Source organism: Canis aureus, chromosome 11 (genome assembly GCF_053574225.1).
Source record: "Canis aureus isolate CA01 chromosome 11, VMU_Caureus_v.1.0, whole genome shotgun sequence".
In the NCBI taxonomy this organism is placed as follows: Eukaryota; Metazoa; Chordata; class Mammalia; order Carnivora; family Canidae; genus Canis; species Canis aureus.
The window spans coordinates 33296378-33318093 of record NC_135621.1 but is presented as its reverse complement, the minus strand read 5'-3'; the positions used below and the strand labels follow the sequence as shown (position 1 = coordinate 33318093).

Sequence of the window (21716 nt, the reverse complement as noted above, 5' to 3'; positions counted from 1 at the left end):
TCTCCTCCCCAATACAGCCTCTGAGTGCATCTACTTCTTCCAACTCCACAGCTACCACTAGGGTCCAAGCCATCGTCATCCTCACCTGGACCAACAAGGAAGCTCCCCTCTGCCCTTCCTGCCCTGGCACCTGCTTCCCTGCCGTGACTCCCACCCCTCAGCGGTCCCCACTGTGGTCTGGATAGCACTCAAGCTTCTTTCACGGCCTCGGGGGGAGGAAAAGACACATCATCTGGACTCCCTTCCCTTAGCTCATTTTCTATATCCAAACTGGCCCTTCTATTTCTCAAACAAGCTGACTTCACTCTCTAGCATCCCTGCCCCAATACCCTCAGGTCTCGGCACTTGCTCTTCCCTCTGCCCAGAATTTTCTTCTGTCTTCCCCTTGCCGCCTCCTTGTCATTCAGGATGTCACTTCCTCAGCGTCCTTTCCTGACCATTCCATTTAATACTGACCCTAATGCCCTTCACCAACTACAGTAGGCCCCCTTTATTCACAGAAGGTATGTTCCTACACACCCTGTGGGTGCCTGAAACCACCAATGGTATCAAATACTCTCTATGCTATGTTTTCTTCCTATGATAAAGTTTAATTTATGTATTAGGTACTGTAAGGGATTGACAACAATAGCTAATAATAAAATAGAACAATTATTACCATACACTGTAATAATAGCTATATGAACACGGTCTCTTCCTCAAAATAGCTTGTTGTCCTGTACTCACCCTTCTTATGACGATGTGAGATGATAAAATGCCTACGTGATGAGAAGAAGTGAAGCGGATGATGTAGGTATGGTGACACAGCATAGAGGCTGCTATGACCTTCTGACGCTACCACAGGAGACCATCTGCTTCCAGACAGAGGTTGACCACAGGTAGCTGAACCTGCGGGAAGTGAAACCGCGGATAAGGGGGGCCCACTGTGTATCTTCTTCCCTTATCCTGCAGCATTTTCCTTATATTGAGAGTGGGTTCACTTCCTGCCAGACTCCCCCATGACCCTGCCCACTTCATTCTCATCCTGGCACCGTGCACAGCACTTGGATGCAGGACTGACACACTGCACACTGAGGAAGCATCTGGTAAAGAACTCTGGGATTCCGGGTGGCATGGGCTGTGCTCTGGCAGAGACAGTTACCTGGAGGGTCTGGACCTGGAGGGGGCCCCTGTGAAAGACACAGAACTGCGCAGTGTGGCAGCCCCGCTCCCATGACCTTGTTACCTGATGGGGAGACTACACACACAAGGAAGAGAGTTATCTAGGATCACTCAATGAAGTAGAGGCCAGCCCAGGCCCAGAACATAGGTCTCCTAAGTCTTTAGCTCGTGTTTTTTTCCTGACTCCAAATTACCACAATTAAAATATAAGATTCTCTGCATATCAATGCTTAGTTCCCAGTCATTCACTTCACCCTCTCCAGACAGGGAGCACTCTTCTATTAAATAGCAGAAAGTAATAGCCACCATGTGACCCACTTGCTTCCTAGCACTGAGCTCATTACAAGCATCATCTCACTAATCCTCACAGAACCCTGTGAAGCAAATAGTACCATTAACCCACTTTACAGATGAGAAACTAAGGTTGAAGGGGGTGAAGTGAACTGCAGACCACCATGTACCAGGTTAGTGGCAAAATTCAATCTTGCCTCTACATCAGTCTAGTCTGTCTCCAGATGCAGCCCTTCAACGACTGCACAGCCCTGGCTTGCTGGCCTACTCTCCCCTAACTCTCCTGGTGCTAAACCTCAGTGGGGTACTCCCTGTAACCTGACACCTACTGGGCAGCATTGTGACAGACTCTGCAGTGCCCTTCACCTCAGAGAGCCTGAATCCAGGCACTGGTTCAGAAGGTTCTGGGAACAGCTCAATTATGCGGGCTCAGCTGCAATTATGGGGACATAACTCCCTCTTGCAGGCTAGGAAAGCTGGCAGCCTCACTGCTCGCACAAAGGGGCTGGTGTGGGCAAGGCTAGCATACATATGTCCACTAAAGGAGGTGAGTGGTGACCACTACCACTGGCCTTCTGTGTGACCCTGACTATAGTGAAAATGATGACAGTAATACTAATAACAATAGTAATAGCAGCTAATATTTTTATACTATTTCCTAGGTGCTAGGTCCTTTTTTAAGCCCTGGTCATATATTAAACCAATTAGTCCTAATAGTAATCCTTTGTTATCATCCACTTTACATACAGAGGAAACTGAGGCCCAAAAGGTAGAGTAACTTGCACAGCTGCCACCAGGATTCTGTGTGGTATGAAGATTTGAACCAGATGGCGGACTCTACTGTATCCCTAGGCATCCCCAAGGCAGGTCACCTCTCTACTCATAGGCTTCTTTGCTTATCTATAAAATGAGGACTGAGGAACTCTGTTGCTTATCTTTGATGCTTACTTTCAGGGGCAAGAACCAGACACAGAAAAGTGGTTTCCTCTCTCTCCCTTCCTTTATCTTGATGCCTAATAATATTTGCCAGAATATATTAATAATAACATTGCCTGAATTCTCGCTCCATGCCTCATACTCTGCTAAGCACATTACCTGCACTCCCTCCTGCACTCCCAGCAATCCTAGGAAGAAGGGTCTAGTACTCTGATTGAAAGCTGTAGCATGTGAGGCTCAGAAAGGTTCAGTAACTTGCCCAACATAACACATAAGTGGCAAATTCCAACCAGGTCTGTCTGACTCTAGAGTCTAGGTCCTTCACTGCAGGCTTTGCCTGTTTATTTCCCCTCCTCCCCCTTACTGCAGCAGCTGAGTTCCTGAGTGCAGGAAAGGTGTTATAAGTGCCCCGGGCTAGCACTGTGCAGAGAACATGCTTGATGGATTAATAATGAATTAACAAATGAATAGATGAAAAGGAGGAACAAAGGGGGGTAAAAAGAAAAATCTAAGAAGAACATGAGGATGGAAGGAAAAAGAAGAAAAAGAATGAGGGGTAGATAAATAAAATAATGAAACAGAATAGATGAAAAGAAAACAGAAGACTTGGACAATGAGAAAAAGGAAAAAGGACTAGATTAGAGGAATCCCAACCAATGCTGTACTCTTACTCACTCCCCTGCTCTGCAGTGGCTTGCTGCTGCCAGACCCTCCCCCTAAAGCAGTCTTGGGAAATGGCTAGCCTTAGCCAAGAGGCAGTAATGCCCCCTCAGGCAGGCACCATGATACCAACGGTTGATGACATGCGACAGGCAGAGGGAAGCGCCCACGGGAAGCAGAGCTTTCATATCCTAGATTTCCACCCAGATTCCCCAGCAGCTGCTGCCGACTCCTTCCAGAGAGCAGCCCTCTCCTCTGTCACTCGCAGGCAAGGAAGGGCTTTTTTGGCAGCTGCCTCCTCTAGCCCCCGCAGAAAACAACCATTTCTGTTGTGCTCACCAGTAAAACTGCTGAACAAAAGCCAGACTCGCCTTCACACCCACCAATTTTCACCTCCATTATTTCTTTAAAGCACATAAAGCTTTTCTCACATCCTTTCCCAGGGAATTGGGACCTGCCTCAGGACAGAATCCTTCCCAAGATGCAGAGACTTTGAAGGACCACACAACATAGCAGGACACTGGGTCTCCAGGCTCTCCTGTACTCTTTACTGAAAAGGCTGTTCTGGAACTTTTGCCTCTCTGCCCCCAGGGCCCATGGCTCAGTTCTGCAACAGCAGAGCTGAGAGCCCTAGTCAGGAAATCCTGTTTCAGACCCCCTGGTGTACCTCCCAGGGCCCTTTTCCTTGGTGATGCTCTACCAGAATCATCTCTAACATTGAGTATGTACCACACAATGAGCACTTTCGATGCACCAGGCTCAGCACTAAGCAAGAAGTATCTCTTTCCATCCTGACAGCAATCCTGGGAGATGAATGTCATCAATCTCTACTTTAGGGATAAGGAAATCCACATTCAAGGAGGTGAAAATAACACGTCTTAGGTCACCCAGCCAGCATGGCATGGAGCCAGGATTCAAATTAAAGTCTGCCTTTCCCCAAAGCTCATGTTCAAAGTTGTTACACTCCAGAAAGGTATTTTAGTCTCTATATTTGTATATTTAAGATACCATTCCCTTTCCCCCTTTAGCTCTTTATTCAAATGTTACCTTTTAAAAAATTGCAGCCCCTTCTCCAACACCCCTCTCCCCCTTCCCTCTTTTGTCTGTAATACCCACTGTCACATAACATGTATCTTACCTTTGTCATGTTTCCTTTCTGTGCTCCCTACAACTTGAATGTGATCCCCATAAGGACAGGAATTTTGTTGATTTTTTTTAACTGCCACATCTCGAGCACCAACCAGAAAGGGTTGGTACATAGAAAACATTCAAAAGACATTCGTGAATCAAAGAAACTTGGTGAATCCATCTTCGGCACTGCCAATGGTTTCTTAGATGTTTCTGTATTATAAGCTTTTTGAGGACAGAGACCATATCAAATTTACTTTCAGACAGCCCCATAACAGAGGAGATTATTCTGGGTGTGGGGCTCAATAAAAGGGAAGCTTTGACAGTCACTTCATTTCTCTCAACTTCTAGCTCGGACATGTAATCTCTTGCATAGACCACTGCAGAAGTGTGGTTTCCCTGCATATATTTAGGTCTCCTCCAAATGCATTTCCACAGGATAGACTGTCAGAGACATTTTTTAAAAACAAAAACCTGCCCAGGTCACTATCCTACTTAAACAAAGCAGCTGCTCCTTGATGTCAGCCCAAGCCCTTCCATGCAGCACTGAGGCCCTTTCTGATCTGTGCCAGCTTTGTCTCCAGCCTCATGTGGCACCATTACATTCACTAACACATATCTGCTCACTTGCCATGTGTTCTTGTACATGCTGTTCCTGCCTCTTGGAATGGCATCCGATTTTATTCTTCTCTAAGCCCCACCCCACCCCATGGGATCAGTGTACTCCATTCATCTTTCAAAACTCAGCTCTAGGTTCAGAAGCCTCCCTAGAACTCCAGCTCTCTCTCTGCTAAGAGAACTTTAAAACTCTCCTAGATCACACTACACTCCTTCTGCACTGTCTGGAGTTCTCTTGTGTAGCAAACTCAACTACTCAACTGCTATGCAGTAAATGTTTGTGTCCCCCACAAATTCCTGTGTTGAACCCCTCTAATCCCCAACATGATGGTATTTGGAGATGAGGCCTTTGGGAGATAATCAGGTCATGAGGGTAGAGCCTTCATGATGGGATTGGATGATTGCCTTTCTAAGAAGAGACACTCAGAAAGCTTACTTCCTCTTTTCCTGCTCTCCACAATATTAGGACAGCAAAAAGATGGCCCTCTATGAACCAGGAAGAAGGCTCTTACTAGAACCCAATACACTGAATACCCTGACTTGTGGGCTTCCCAGCCTCTGGAACTGTGAGAAATACATGTCTGTTGTTTAAACTCCCAGTCTACAGAAATTTGGTACAGCAGCAGTTTAGAACCTTGAAATAAGATGGGAAAGGGGCACCTGGGTGGCTCAGTCAGTTAAGTGTCTGCCTTTGGCTCATATGATCCTAGCACCAATCTCTCCGCCCCCCCCCCCAATAAATAAATAAGTAAAATCTTAAAAAGAAAGAAAAGAAAGAAGAAAAGAAAGTGGGAGTGGCCTCAGACCCATCAGTTTATTGTACCTCTCTCTGAAATCTACAGAAAAAAGGAGAAAAGCCTGTTAGTCAGAGCCTATTGATTTTTCCTTAGGAAACAATGCACATATATTTGGTCGCTTGCCTTCCTTGACTTCAGCCAAACAGACGGGATAAATCAGAAAGAATTTTGCTGTAGGAAAACACACTAGCTGCTTGAAGCACAGGAAGTTATGGAGAAAGATTTAAAAGAACTCTAAAACATAATAACCTGGGGCCATTTAGTGTATGGGCAAACAGTTCCACATATAACAACAATTTTAAGGAGCATCATGATACTACAACACCTTATGTTACTCTTTCAAATTTCACAATAGATATACCATATTGCTATTAACTAGACAAGAAAGAATAAAAATAGTAAGTTTTAACCCAAAAGCTAAAATCAAAGAAGAAAACTTCTGACATAAAAGTGTATTACTGAAATAGTACCTGCAGGGAAAACCCCACAAATGTCGCCCAAGGACTGGGATACTGTAAGCACAGCGTATGTGTTACTGCTGCCACTCCGGCTTCTCCAGCCTCTACAGATGCCCCCAGAGGGCGTATGCGGCATAACAGTTAAAACCATGGGCTCTGAAGTCCAAACTACTTGCTTAATAATGCCAGCTCTTCTACTTTGTAGCACTGCACCCTAGAGCCAGTCATTCATATTTCAGTGCCTCAGTTGTTCATCATAAAACAGAAATAGCCATTCTATCTCATCCACAGGCTTGTTGGGAGAATTAAATGGGTTAATCCGTGCAAGGCGTTTTGAACTATGCTTGACGCACAGTGAGTAGTAGTCATGCTACAGGAAGATGGGGCTCAGCAACCTTGGTAAGTTGGCAAGATCATGTGTGAACAGGAAATACAGAGTCTGTAAGCTTCAAAGAAGACCCAGTGTGGTCCTAGAGGCAGGGCATCCTTCTGCAAATCTCTACACACAGTACCCCCAGCTGGCTCATTCTCTCCTCAAAGGCACTTGGTCACAAGACAGTCACTCTGCACACCCAGCACTGGACTGCCAGATACCTTTCACTATGGCAGGCCTCTTGTTAGTATCTGGGCAGCTGCTGGGTGGTGGCAACCACTTTAGACTCATTGAGCACAGGAATTTCCATGATTCATCACTAACTCCCAGACACATGCTCTCTGGTCAATAGTCATCATCATCACCCCACCTATACTATACTACTCTAGGATCCAGCCAGTCTCTATCATTCTTCCAAGCCTTTACTCTTTCTCTTCCCACAAAGCCATGCCTGGCTGCCCTCTCCACAGCTTCCTTCAAGTCAGAATTCCCACTGAACATTGAAACTCTGGCATCACTTGTCTGAAGTCCTCCCAGTTCCCCCAAAGGTTTCTCATAATGGTCAACCAATCCCCTACACAGAATGATCTGTGGTGTTGCTAACCACAGGCTTCTTACTTTTGGGGCAGGAGCCTAACCAGCTCATTTTTAATAAATTTCTCACCTGATTCTTACAGACACTGAAGTCTGAGAGTGGCTGTCCAGAGAGCTGGCCTCACAAATATTACCCTTAGTAAATTTTCCATCACCTGCAATATCCTAGTTCTTTTCACATGATCTCTCTGAGCACACTCGGTTGTATTCTGTAAACTGCTTACAGTAAGTCTCCTTTTACTAGTCTGGAGCTTCTTAAGGGCAGATACCATACCTGAGTTATATTTAAATTCTCAGCCCCTCCATCACTATAGCCATTCTTGACATCTCTTTTCCCTCACATTTCACATTCTACCCATCATCAAGTTCAGATGGCTTTACTTTCAAAAGTTTCTTTGATTTTTACCTCTTCTCACCTCTTACATCCAAATGACTTTAATCCAAATTGCCATCATCTTTCCCCATGGACTACTAAAATAATCTGCTACTGATCCTTCTGCTTCCACCCCTCCTCACTACAGCAGCCCTCCCACACAGAATCCAGAATGATTCCTTAAAAACAAGTTAACAATTTACAGAACACATATTCAAGAAAGCACTGATATCCACAAGATATAAAGAATACTCCAAACTAAATAGTAAGAAACACAACAGCAATTTAAAAAATGGGTAACAGACTTGAACAGAACCTCACTAAAAAGGATATAAGGATGGCAAATAAACATGTGAAAAGATATTCAATATCATTGGCTACTAGGTAAATACAAATTAAAACCATGGAAAGAAATAATAAACTATTAGAATGGCTAAAATGAAAAATGCTGACAATGACAAGTGCTGACAAGAATGCGGAGTACGGGACACCTGGGTGGCTCAACGGTTGAGCATCTGCCTTTGGCTCAGGGCATGATCCTTAGAGTCCCAGGATTGAGTCCCATATCAGGCTCCTTGCATGGACCCTGCTTCTCCCTCTGCCTCTCTCTTTGCATCTCTCAGGAATAAGTAAATAAAATATTAAAAAAAAAAAGAATGCAGAGTAAGTGGAGCTTTTACACATCGCTGATGGGAATGCAAAATGGTAAAGCCACACTGGAAACGGTTTGGCAGTTTCTTAACAAATTAAGTGCAAATTTTTTGTTATGTCCCAGTGATCCAACAGTTGGGTGTTTATCCTAGAGATCCAAAAATGTGTGTTCATACAAAAACCTGAGCACAAATGTTTATAGCAGCTCTATTCGTAACTGCCCAAACCTGGAAACAACCCAATTGTCCTTCAAGGGTAAATGAATAGACAAACTGTGGTACAACCACACAATATTTAGCCAGCAAAAACAAACTATTGACACCCGCAACAACATGGATGAATCTCTAAGGCATTGTGCTCAGGGAATGAAGCAGCCTCAGAAGGTTATATATGGTATGATTCCCCTGACCTCACAATCCTCAGAAAGACAAAATGGTCATGATGGAAAGTAGAGCTGTAGTTGCCAAATGTCAGAGACAGGGAGTTTGTGACTACAAAGGGACATTAGGAGGAAGTTTCTGGGTGATGAAACTGTTCTGTGTCCTCACTGTGATGTTGGTACTTCCATGAATCTACACCAAAACGTCAAATTTCTATATGGCAATTTAAAAAACCCCAAAGAATAAGTCAAACCATTTAACCTCCCTGCTCAAAGCCTCTGGGGAAAAGTAGAATGCAAACCTCTCTCTACAGCCCATGAGTCCCTACCAGACCTGGTTTTGGGTACTTTTCTAGTTATACCTTCTCAAACTTTCCCTCTGCTGAAATAGCAACTCCTCAGAGACCTTTTTTGTTTGTTTAAATTTATTTTTTTTATTGGAGCTCAATTTGCCAACATATAGCATATCACCCAGTGCTCATCCCATCAAGTGCCCCTCTCAGTGCCCGTCACCCAGTCACCCCCATCCCCTGCCCACCTCCCCTTCCACTACCCCTTGTTCGTTTCCCAGAGTTAGGAGTCTCTCATGTTCTGTCATCCTCACTGATATTTTCACTCATTTTCTCTCCTTTCCTCAGAGACTTTTAATGGATTTTTCTATATGGCCTTCTTCCTATGCTCTTACACTGTTTTATTTTTCTTCATGGCCCTTGCCACTGACATCCTATAATTTAATTGTTTCGTAGTTATTTTCCATTCCCCCATCAGAATATAACATCTTGTCTGTATGGTCATTGATCCCAGTACCTAGCACACTGCCTATCACAGTATAAGAACTCAATAAATATTTGTTAAATGGATAAATACATAAACCCAAGGAATGAAAATTCAATGATGAAATTCCCCAATGCTTTGAACTTGGAGCTATGAGGGGAGAAACCCTCAAATTACCTGCTCAGTTGGCCCCTGAGTAAAGAGCATTCCAGCCCAGAATATTTAAATCAGTTACTAGAGTTTTACAACTGGATTAAACACATTTCCCTTCTGAGTGCTTAGTTAGGTGACAGCCATGAAGGTGAGTGAGGAGGGAATAAGGCTGCAAGCAAATGCATTCTAAAAATAATGTCACGTGAGGTTTCCTGAAAGTTTATACAAAACTATGTAGAAATACTACTAATGTGGGCAAAGAAGTTTGAGGTAAGATTGAAGGGGAAAAAAAACCACGTCTCTGTAACATTTTTCGGTGGAGAACAAATAAATTAGCCACTTACAGAACACCTACTCTATATATGTTCAGGCACTCTTTTAAGGTTCTCATTTAAGCCCCCATCTACCCTCAAGGTGAGGTATACTGATCCCATTTTCATAAGTGAAAAAAAAACACGGAGAGGTTAAGTAACATGGCCAATGCCAGAAAATGATATGCGAGGTAATGTTTTGAACTAGTGCTTTGAACTCAGGTCTGTGAAGCTTTCAAACTCATTCTTTTTTTTACTTTGGATTTTAGAAGCAGTATTCAGAGGTAAGAGGGTGAACACTATGCAGAGGAGCCAAACAGGACATGCCAAACTCAAATAGGAAATGCCAGCCTGGACACAGGTGGCCAGGCTCTTCTCTAAAACTTTTCAAAGACCAGCATAGACAAGTATGCAAAGCAAGTTGCTGATTTCTTTTCAGTAAAATTATACTGAGCATCTACTCTGTAACAGTTCCCGGGCTCAAGGTTTCTACACATATTATTTCACTTAATTTTCATTATCATTAAAAAAAAAACTGTTAAACACATTTAATGGTATTAAAGACTGTTTATCTGAACAGAATAGCATTATAACTACAAGCAAGCAAGGACACTTAAAAATTCTCCATCCCTTACCCCATGCAGGTAAGGAATTTTATAATTACTTTAAAGACAAAGCAGTAGAAAGACCCAAACAACTGCATATAGACTTTGTGGTGCTACTTCTCTTAGTCTAAATCAGTGTTTTACACACTAGTTTGCACATGACATCTTGATGACAAAAGTGTAGAAGGTGGACTTACCCACTGGACAGCCTCTACCATCAGTATACTCTCCCTCTATTTATCTGCTACCTGCTCCCCTCCAACTTCCACCCATTGCTGCTAGCTTTGCCCTTCAGCCCTGCAAAAAACTTATAACTCCTCTCTCCTGTAATAATCATTAGGATATTTGAAGCATGGTATTAAGATGATTCTTTCTCTTTCTCTGTATTTTTATGAAGCTTGATAAAAAATTAGTATTTCAAACTGTACAGTCACCAGAAGTACATAGTTATCAAAAATGCACACACTTCACTTGGCATCTCCAGCACCTTCAGCTTTCTGTGCCTGGTCTGTTTTGGCATCTCCATTTCCTGCAGGGTTATTTCCATCCTTGCCAGCATTACCTTTCCCCTTTTTTCCCTTTGGGTACCTTCTCTCCCTTTTTGCAGGGGCCTTTTTAAGCTTGCACTCTGGCTTTGGAGGAGCAGGTTTAGCAGATAACCTTGCAGATCTTCTCTGTGGCTCATCCTTCACCTTGGCTTTATTTCCTTTAGCATCTCCTTCAGCCTTTCTTTTGGGCATGGTGGTGACAGCAGCAGGGCATAAGCACTGTACGTGGGGATGCAGCGGTGCACGCGCTTTGGCTGATCCAGGGGTTGCTCTCGCCTCTTCTTCTTCACATTGCTCCAAGATGATTCTTTCATTACATTGATCAAGGAAGGAGTCAAGTATCTGCATTGCTCTTTTTAATAATCATTTTTTTAATATTTTATTTATTTATTCACAGAGACACAGAGAGAGAGAAAGGCAGAGATACAGGCAGAGGGAGAAGCAGGCTCCACGCAGAGAGCCTGACATGGGACTGGATCCAGGGTCTCCAGGATCACGCCCTGGGCTGCAGGTGGCGCTAAACCGCTGCACCACCAGGGCTGCCCTTAATAATCATTTGATAGCTTTTTATTTCTGAGTGTACATCTCTGCATATCCAAGACATTGACATCTACCTCCCCATTAGGCAGCCCCACTGATTAAATTCCACACTTTGGGAAACATGAAGCTTAGTTGGAAAGACAAAGAACAGAGACCACATGTCATGTGGCAAGTATTCCTGTAGTGGTATAAATTAGGTGCCAGCCATATACCGAGAAAAAGGGTCAGAGTCCCACCCAGTTCATCCACTAAGAAGGATTGCTGGGATGTCTGGGTGGCTCACCGGTTGAGCTCAAGTCTGCCTTGGCTCAGGACGTGATCCCAGGATCCAGTATCGAGTCCCGCATCGAGCTCCCTGCATGGAGCCTGTTTCTCCCTCTTCCTGTGTCTCTCCCTTTCTCTCTGTGTGTCTCTCATGAATAAATACATCTTAAAAAAAAAAAGAAGAAGAAGAAAGATTGCTGACCTGTGAGTTAGACTCTCATGAAATACAGCTTGCATTTGTGAGGCTCCTGAAGGAAACTGGCCACATCTCATACTCAGCTTGCTTACCACTCTTCTTTCATGTTTCAGACACCTGCCACAATGCCAAGTGCAGGTTAAGTATTCAATGATTCTTACCTCAACCCTTTGGCACTTCAAAGGAGCCAAATACACAAATCTCACAAATTCTGGTGAGAATACACAAAGGTGAGAATAGCTAAATTCAAATGATGCCAAATTTCTCAGATGAAGATTTAAAAAAAAAACTCATTAATAACAATACACCTTCAAAGACCTAAGTGAATGAGTCTTGGTTTCCATCCCTGCCATCTATTGACTCACTGAGTGACAGAGAATAAGTCACCTAACTTCTCTGGACCTCCATTTTTCTCAGCTGTAAATTGAGAGCCTTGTCCAAAGGATTCACCTCCAGACCCAGGGTCCCCTAATTTTCTGCTGTCCCAGATATTAAACTGGATAGTCCACATTAATCTGGCCAGACTAGTCAATCTTAAAATCAGTACTTGCTTTATAGTAGAAAGAAGAGCATGCATGGAAGCAAAGGTAGGTAAGGATTCCAGCTCCAGCCCTTTCATTATCCTAAGACGTGCCACCATCTCAGTATGGTCACCTGCACAAATACCAGTCTCAGCATTTACTGTATGATGATCTTGAGTAATTTCTTATCTGTAGAGTGAGGTTAATTCCATCTACTCCCAGTGCTACTGAGGGAGTGAAATGAGTTAAAACATGTGTACAGCCCTACACTTACAGGACCCATGCTGCATGTTCCTTTATTCAAAGATTCTTTACTTATCCAACCCACTTCATCAACAGCCTCAAATCACAAAGGCTTTTTGTGATCCAAAGCACAGACAGCCAGAGCTATAAGGGTTCTAAAAGTCAGTCCAACTCCCTCCTGACCCTGTGATTGACAAATGCAGAAAACAAGGCTCCAAGAGACACAGCAACTTGCCCAAGGGCCCATATGTTCTTCAGCAGCAAAGCCTGACCCAGAACACAGGGCAGCTGGTACCAAGGGTTATACAAGACACAGAACACTTTGAAGTCTCTACTCTCCCCAAGGAAAGTGATAACTCCCCACACATAACTAAATTCCGAAAAATAAAAATAACAGAGCTTTTATTTCTGTATTGTTTGGAGTGTTGCAAGAGGGAAGTAGCATCAGAGCCTATCTGTAAAATGCAGGCTTTCTTGAATTACAATGAAATGAAGGTCAGAGTTTTTTATCATCAGCCTTTTCCAGTTATTTAGCCACCATCTTCTCACCCCACTCCACCCCATTTCTACTTTTTTAAATTTACACCTTGAGGCTGACACGCTTACACTAGGACCTCTTTGGACAAGGTGAGAAGTTTCAGGCTGGGGCAATAATCCATGCCCCACTAAAAACACACAAGAAAACTGTCACAGCTAAGCCATCCAATAATGCAAAAATAATTCTCCTACCTTAGGAGCTCCAGCACAGGACAACTAGGAAAGCCAAATTAAGGCACACTGATAACTCAAGGGTCAGTGTGACCCCAAAGTTCCCCTCAAAGGACATGATCAAAATCCCTGAGACCATTCAGATGTTTCTAGAGAAACCTCAGCCCAGAGTCTACCAAGGGCTGCTCAGCTGAGTGGGGGCATTGAAGAGAGAGTCCAGACAATATGAGGAGGGGCCTGGGTGATAGCTGGCTCCAGGGAGAAAGCCCTCACCTGACATTCCACTGCTGCCCAAGATTGCCGGAGCAAAGCATTCAACTACAGAGATCATTTGATAGAAAGCTACAACAAGAACATGCTTGTTTATAGCTTCTGGTCAGACACTGTGGCCAGTGTCTCCCAGAATTTAGATATCCCTAATCTAAGCCTCACACTGTGCACTTGAGCAAACAGACCCAAAGAGGGAAACAGTCCTGCCCAAGCTCACACCACATGCCAGGGCTATAAGATGGAGCCTAAGCTTGACCTTCAGCCTAGAGCTGTTCCCTCTCTCTAGACCTCTAGTCTAGAGCTCCCCTCTGCTAGGCCCACTCCCTCTTCCGAAACCCTAGGCTCACCTCCTGGTTCTGAGGATCCTGACAGGTTGAACAATGCCCAGAAGCAGGTGGCAGTTTAGCAATTCATCCAGTGGGACATTTGCAGGCCAGGGCAGCCGGGGGCTGTGCCCGTACCCAGTGGCAAGGAGAGACTACCGCGTGGAACTTTGAAAGGTTCCTCCCTAAAGGATCCTGCTGCTGCTGCTGCTGCTGCTGCTCCTCCTCCTCCTCCTCCTCCTCCTCCTTCTTCCCTCTCCCTCCTCCTCCTCTGTAGTACTACGGAGACATGTGCTCTGCTTGGGAGGAGGTAAGGAGGAAGATGCAGCTGTTTATTGGAAGGAGAAGGGCAACAATCTGCTAAGCTGGGCTGTACACTCACCCCTAGCAGAAGAGGAATGGGAAAAAAATAGCTCTATCTGCTGCCACAGAATAATTAACCCTTGGGCTCCAGCTTTGCTCCTCACACAGCTGAAGCAGGGAGAGAAACAATACACTTAACCAATGGAGCGCCAGCCAAAGCCATTACATCATCGGTCAGCACTGTCATTGGCTAATAATTCCTAGAAGGAAAAATTCTGCTTTTAGGTGCTTAACCCTTTCATGTTCATCATAGCAATGACTCAAGTATTTGGTAAAGCCAATGGTTCCTGGACTTGTTTTTACCAGGATCATGTGGGCTGCTTTCTAAACATACAGATCACTGTGCTGCATCTGGAACCATAGAGCCCTCAGAGGGAAGACGGGTATCTGTATTTTAAATAGCGTATAGAGTGGAGGACTACTACTGGTCTATTTAGAAAATCTCCCTCTCCAAAAGATAAAAGAGATACTGTTTTTCTGAGCATTTATTATGTACCCAATACTTTACTGTATCATTTCATTTATTTCCTACACTAAGCAATGGACATTATTGGCTCCATTTCATAGGTATAAAAAGTAAGGTTCAGAGAGAATAAGTCACTTGCTCAAGAGATGGAGGCTGGCTTTGAAAACCTGGCTGTTTGCACTCTACCTGGCTACCCCTCTGAAGCTCCCACTAGAAGTCAAACTAAGCCATTTGTCTGCTTATTGCCTCCAGGGCTATAGAAAATACAGAAAACCCTCACAATAAGTTAGAAAATGCAAGTAACCTGTGAAGAACTGGGGAATGAAGAGAACACTGAATTCCCATAGCAGGTGTTTAGGGATCATGAGCCCTCCAGAGAACCATCTCTTTCTAGGGCTCCATCTTTCTCCTTCTACTGCAAATCTCAGCTTAGCTGCCATTTTCTCTAGGAAGCCTCCTCCTACTCCCAAACCTGGGGTAGATGCCCCTGCTCCAGGCTCCTAAGGTCCCCTATATCAGTGGACTGCAGCTGCTTGTTTACTGGGTAAACTCCACAAAATTAGAGCCATTTCTACCTTCTCCACCAACATATGCCCAGCACAGTGCCTGCCATTTGTGAGTACTCAGTCTGGATTGGAGGGAGAGGGAGAAGGGAGGTAAGGCCCTTGCTAGAGTTCTAAATGGCATCATGCCAAGATGGGAACAGCAAAGCCCTGAAAGCCATAAGGTGCACATAAACAAAGTGTCTGACCCCGGGCAAGTTTATTTGGGAGCCAAGGGAAGGCGGCTGGTTTCTTCATCTGATAATGAAGACAAGAGCACTTCCCTTGTAAGTAGGTATGAAGGCCAAATTAAAGAACCATCCAGGCTGTGATGTACTCCTTTACACTGTCTCTCCCTAGATCTCATCCATTTTGTTGGCTGACATCTAAGTGCTGACAACTCTCATATTTATATCTCCAGCCCAGACCTCCCCCTAGGCTCCATGTGGATGTCTCATGGGTATCTCTAAGACAGCACGTGAATTCCACAACCTGCTCCCTACCCAGTCTCCTCTACTCTGTTATTGGTGCTCTCAACCACCCAATCTTTTTTTTTTTTTGTAATTGGGATGAAATTCATATAACACAAAATTAACCATTTTAAAATGCACAATTCAGTGGCATGTAGTATATTCATAATGTTGTACAACCACCACATCTAACTAGTTTCAAAATACTTTCATCAACCCAAAGGAAACTGTTTACCCTTTAAGCAGTTATGCCTCATTTACCCTTTTCCCCAAGTCCTTGGCAAACACCAATCTGCTTTCTGTCTCTATGGATTTAGCTACTCTGGACATTTTATATAAATGAAATCATACAGCATATGACCTTTTGTATCTGTCTTTTTTCACTTAGCATGTCTTTGAGGTTCATTCATATTGTAGTAAAAGGAGCATTTCATTCCTTTTTATGGTTGAATAATATGCTACTCTAAGTATGTACTACATTTTGTTTATCCATTCACCTGTTGATAGACATTTGGCATCTACCCAATCTTAAGTGATAAACCCACAGGTTACCCTTGATTCTTCTTCCCTTTCCTCTATTCCCAACACCTAATGTATCAGCAAGTCCTTTTCCGTTTTATAACCAAATACAACTCTAGTCCTTCTACTTTTCTCCAACACCATTGCTGTTCTGTAGCAAAGACACCAACATTTCTCTCTCATCTAACTCCTAATTTGTGATAAAAACCCATTCCTCTCCCTCCTCCATTTTTCACTTGGTAGTTACATGAACCAGATCATCCATTAACTCTAACAATATTTACTGAACACTTTCCATCATGGAATTTGCCTCCAAGAGGCATGATGGACAAAGTCATTATTAGGCTTAAAACCCCTCAATGATCTTTCACTGTGAATAAAATCCAAGCTCAGAATGGCCTTCCAAGGACCTGTCTACTGCTCCAAATTCATCTCAAGCTGTTCCCCAATTGCACTGGGCTCCATTCCTCCACCTCATGACCTTGAACAAGCTGCTCTCTCTGCCTCTTAATCTTGGCATTGCTTGGCATTGTTGGGTCCTTCTCATCTCTCAGATCTCAATATAAACATCACTCCTCAATATGACCTCCCCTAGCCACTCTGTTAAACAGATAGACGTCTCATTCATTTCACTCATTCAAGAAATATGTGTTAATCACTGTGCTGGGATCTTAGGATAAAGCAATATGTGACCTTCTGAAGCCTTCGGTCTAATGGGGAGGACCACTAACGAGGAAATAAATGAAATGAATGAACAAGTACTATGAGAGGAGAGTAAAAGGGAGGGACCTGCCTCACACAGGATGGTCCAGGAGGCCTTTTTGAGGAGGTTATACTAAAACTGAAGAATGAGAAAGTCAATCGGGAAAAGGGCCAATTACTCTCTATCACTTCCTTCCTGGTTGTGCAATGGGATGTTCTATCCTTAAATGTTTGCTCCTGAAAAATCAAAGCATTTAATGTCTGTCTCTTCCCTGATAGACTGCACTGTATTCCCAGTACCTAGGACAGCACCCTGCCATTTAGGAAGCACTCAATGCACATTGTTGAATTAATAATTGATAAATAAATGAATTAATTAACAAGCCACCAATAAAATCACTTCATAAAGTGTAACAAATCATTATTTTGATTGCTGCTGTTGTTACTGCTATTATTTTATGGCAAAAGGACACATACTCTGTTGGGTTTTGGAAACGACTGGGTTAGCTATAAAATAAGAGTAAAAATACTTGACACAGAATACTACTAGACAACTAGGAGAGAATGCATATAGATACCAGGCACTCAATAACGGGAAGTGGTAGTCATTGTGGCTATTATTATTGTTAAAAGTCCTTTCCTCTAAAATGTCTATTTATCCAGCTCTAACTTCCCAACCTACTTTCAGACACAGTCAAGAAGTTTAACGGTGAGAGAAAGGAACACTTTTTAAATGCCTGTTCTGCACCAGATGTAGTGCTAACCAATTTCTGTCAAGTTGTTACATTTACTTCCCAAGGCCACCCTGCAGAGGTGGCTGCTGCGGTACAGTTCTCAATCCCCCTCCAAGACCAAGGCTCCTTACTCGTATATGCTCCACGTCCAGGAGTGCTGGCTGAGTCCTTCTTCAGGAACTGTCTTGCTGAAGGGACAACCAACGTTATGCCCCTCCATCTACTGGCTGGTCAACATGGGGCTTCAAAGGCTTGGCCCCCCCATGCCTCAATTGAGGCCTCTTTTGCACTGCACCACAGATTCACTTCTCCCTCTGCCCAATCCTGTTTTTCTCACCCCTCACCCACCTTGGATCAGTGAAACTACTCCCCCAAAGTTCCCCTACAGACAAACCTCAGAATCTCTGAGTCCTTTTTCCAGGGAACCTGACCTAATAAAGGTAGTTATATATTTCCTTTTAAATCAGAAAACTGAAAATCAGAAAGATTGATTACATCCTCCAGGCACATAGCTAAAGTGACTTTCTGGTCTGACTCTCCAGTGACACCTTGCTTTTTACAACCTCTCATGGTTGAGACTGAGCCTTTGTAAGACAGAAAGAGAAGGGGAGCGGTACCCTTCCCAATCCTCCAGGGTCCATCCCTGATAGCAAGGTTGAGGTCCAAGCCTCCAGAAACGATATTAAAATGGCCCCCGGGTTGCAGAAGCAAGTGTCACACGGACGACAGTCCCTGGCCCAAATCCATGCCCAGAGGCCGGGGAGCAGGGCTCCTGGGCAGTTGCGACTGTCTTCCCCACCCAGAGTACTCACTCCCAAGTCTGAACAGCAGCTACACTTACCAGCTCTCCGCTGCTCCAGGCTCCACCTATTTTTCCACAGAGCTGCCAGAGGGACCTGGTTACTGGTCGGAATTCCTCCACTGCAGCCCATCCCAGGACAAAATCCGAGGCAGTCCAAGGCTGCATTCGAAGGCCTGGGCGTGGATCAGCCCCCTCCCTGCACGCCGACAGCTCGTTTCCTACCCACAGTAAGCCCTGGTCCTACGCGATCACCCGATGGGAGACTGGACTTCTTCGGCTCCCTAACCTTCGCACGAGAAAATCTCTCTGGAACGCCCGCTATCCCCCTGCCCTCCCCCGGCACCCCCTCCCCCCCCCCCCCCCCGCTCTCAGCGGGGCTGACCCTCCGACTCCTCCAGTCCACCCTGGGCGGTCACCCCCGCGCCGAAGCCCTCCTGGCTCGCTCTCCCCCTCGCGCCCGGTACTAGTGTTGTTGGGTAACTATCCCTCCTACCGCGCCCCTCCGCCGCAGGAGCCCCTCCAAGGCCCGTCTTCGCGCCTCAGGGCTCCCTCAGCACAGCGCCTGGCACACACGGCGGCAGCCGGGTAAACGCTGAATAAAGAACTACGTGCGGCGCGGTATGAAGGGCCAGTCTCCGCGGCGAGCTCCGCCGGGAGCCGCTCGGAGACCTCCTGCGCCTCAGGGCGGCTGCAAAGAGGCAACAGCGCGGCAAACCTGACCCCGAGCCCCGGGCCAACAGGTCCTCAAGTCTCCGGAGACCCGGCCCGACGCCGCCGTCCCGCGCCCCTCAGGCTCCCGGGCCCCAGGCAGTTCCCGCGCGCCGACCTGTGGGTCGCAGGGTCGGGCCCCGGCCGGGCTGCGGCAGCTGCGGGAGGGCGCGGGGCGCGGCGGCTCGTCGCCTCCCTCCCGCGCCCTCCGCGCGCCCGCCTCCCGCGGGCACAGGGCCGGCGCGCGGGGGACGCGGCCGGGCGCGAGGACGCCGCCGGCAGCCCGGTCTGAGGCGCCGAGGGCAGGAGGGGCTCCCAGTTTCCGTAGCCCCACAAAGTCTACTTCGCGGCGGCGCTCCTCTTACCGTGCGAGCCGCCAGGAAGCCGGCGCCCGGGGCGGGGGTGGCGAGGGGGGTGCCTCGGCCGCGGCGCCCGCCTGAGGATGCGCTCCGGGTCCGCGAGCTCAGCCTCCGCGCCCCACCGCGCTCCAGCGTCTCCCCTCGGCCGCCTGGCCGCCCCGCCGCGCCGCGCCGCGCCGCGCCGCCCCATTGGCTCGGGCGGCCAGGCCCCGCCCCCGCAGGCCCCGCCCCCGCAGGCCCCGCCCCCGCAGGCCCTCCCCGCGCCTCCCCCCGCAGCGATCCTCACCCCTCCACGCGGGGAAAGTTGCTCCCAGACCCTGAGCTCCCTGCCCTGGCTCAGGCAGCCGAGGCCGTGATCGTGCTGCATCTCTAGCGTCCCGACGCCCCTTGGGGAGCGCGAAGAGTGCAGCGCCCTTGGAAGCCAGCTTTGGGGAAGGCACCTGACCTCCCAGGACCTCAGGAGGCGCCCCCGAGAAACCCGGCCGCACCGTCTGCGCGCGTCTCAGGTAGTGTGGGGGGCACTCAGCGCCCGGGGTGCCACAGGAACAGGACCAAGTCTGTCGCCCTCAGTAGCTCGCATGGGGCCTGGGCGGGGGCAAGCTAAATGCGGGGAAACGAAGAAGATCACGTCAGATTGTTATGGCAGAGAAAGGTGGTTTTAAATAAGAAAGGGGGTCGGGGACGCTGTGAGTAAGATGGTTCCCTGCGGCCACTTGGGGAGGTGGGAGTTGTTCTGAGAGTTGAAATGTGAAAGGGATTCCCCGGCTGGAGGAAGAGCGTGGCCGGCAGGGGGCAGCAGATGCAGCGTGGTTCTGCGGCCGGAACGCAGACGAGGAGGGCCCGGAGCGCCGGGCGAGGGCAAGGTGCGCTAGGCTGCAGAGGTGGCCGGGGCGGAAGTCCCCAGAGCCCCGAGGGCCACCCCGGAGAGCTTCGGCTTGTTGGAAGGACAAAAATAAGCCACAGAGGGATCCCTGGGTGGCGCAGCGGTTTAGCGCCTGCCTTTGGCCCAGGGCGCGATCCTGGAGATCCGGGATCGAGTCCCGCGTCGGGCTCCCGGTGCATGGAGCCTGCTTCTCCCTCTGCCTGTGTCTCTGCCTCTCTCTCTCTCTCTCTGTGACTATCATAAATAAATAAAAAAAAAAAATTAAAAAAAAAAAATAAGCCACAGAAGGGTTTTAGGGGAGGGAGGGCCATGACATGTTTAAAAGATATGCTGTTGTGTGGAGAATAGATTTTGCAAGAGAAAGCATGACAAAGCAGGGGGGTCAGTTTAGGAGGTGTTTTAGTCTGCTCACGCTACCGTAACAAAATACGGTAGGCTGGTTGGCTTAAACACCAGAAATGTATTTTCTCACAGTTCTGGTGGTGAAGAGCAAGGTGCCAGCGTGGTCTTTTTCTGTTGAGAGCTCTCTTCCTGGCTTGTAGATGACTGCCTTCTCCCTGTATCCTCCAGGGCAGGGAGAAATAAAGAGAGCAAGTTCTGTCGTGTCTCTACGTATGAGGACACTGACCCCATCATGAGGTCCCCACTGGCAACTCAGGGTCCCACTGTATGGCAAAAATGAGTTGTTACTCAGTAACAATCTGCCCCCTTAGGCAGGTACACACATCTCAGTATGCCAGTCTCTACCCTGCCCTGCTCTATCACATCTTGCAACTTCACTTGTTACATTACTGCCTGTCACCAAAGTTCATGATTCCTGAGCTAGTCTTACTCCCTTAGTTACTAAGGCATCATCCAAACCTAGTTACCCTCCAAAGGTCCCATCTCCAAATACCATCCCATTGTGGGTTAGGGCTTCAACATGTGAATGGGGGGAGCATAGTTCAGTGCATAACAGGAGGATACTGCAGAAACCCAGGCAACGGATGACATCACCTTAGACCAAGGTGGTGACAGTGGAGATGGAGAGAGGAGACCAATTGAAATACATTTTTAGAGTATCCTGGATAGGCTTGATGATGATTGGATTTAGGGAATGAGGAAAACAGATTAACAAAGAATGACTCCCAGGTGTTTAGCTCAAGCCATCCATGGGATAATGGTGCTGTTACTGACATGGAGACTAGGAAGGAACAGGTTGGAGGCAGAAGGAAATTAAAAGCTCTACCGTGCACATTCTAAAGACCCATGAGGCAACTTACAACAACAACAGTGTCAGGTTCTCTTCAAATT

General features: G+C 46.5%; 1 protein-coding gene and 1 pseudogene across 4 annotated transcripts in view; both read right to left on the bottom strand.

The window, feature by feature from the left end:
* SYN3 (synapsin III) overlaps positions 1-19684 on the bottom strand; it is a 453214-nt gene extending 433530 nt beyond the window's left edge. The window contains exons 1-2 of one of the 4 annotated variants that reach the window (XM_077914725.1): positions 19547-19661; positions 727-888 (exon numbers count right to left, since the gene is read on the bottom strand). The gene's annotated coding sequence lies outside the window, so the exon portion shown is untranslated. Of the gene's footprint in view, positions 1-726; positions 889-13899; positions 14320-18512; positions 18760-19546 lie in introns of those variants that run through there. The other 3 variants (XM_077914724.1, XM_077914727.1, XM_077914726.1) reach the window with 3 other exon arrangements.
* Positions 10379-12262, bottom strand: LOC144323014 (non-histone chromosomal protein HMG-17 pseudogene; annotated as a pseudogene).
* Positions 19685-21716: the final 2032 nt, after the last annotated feature.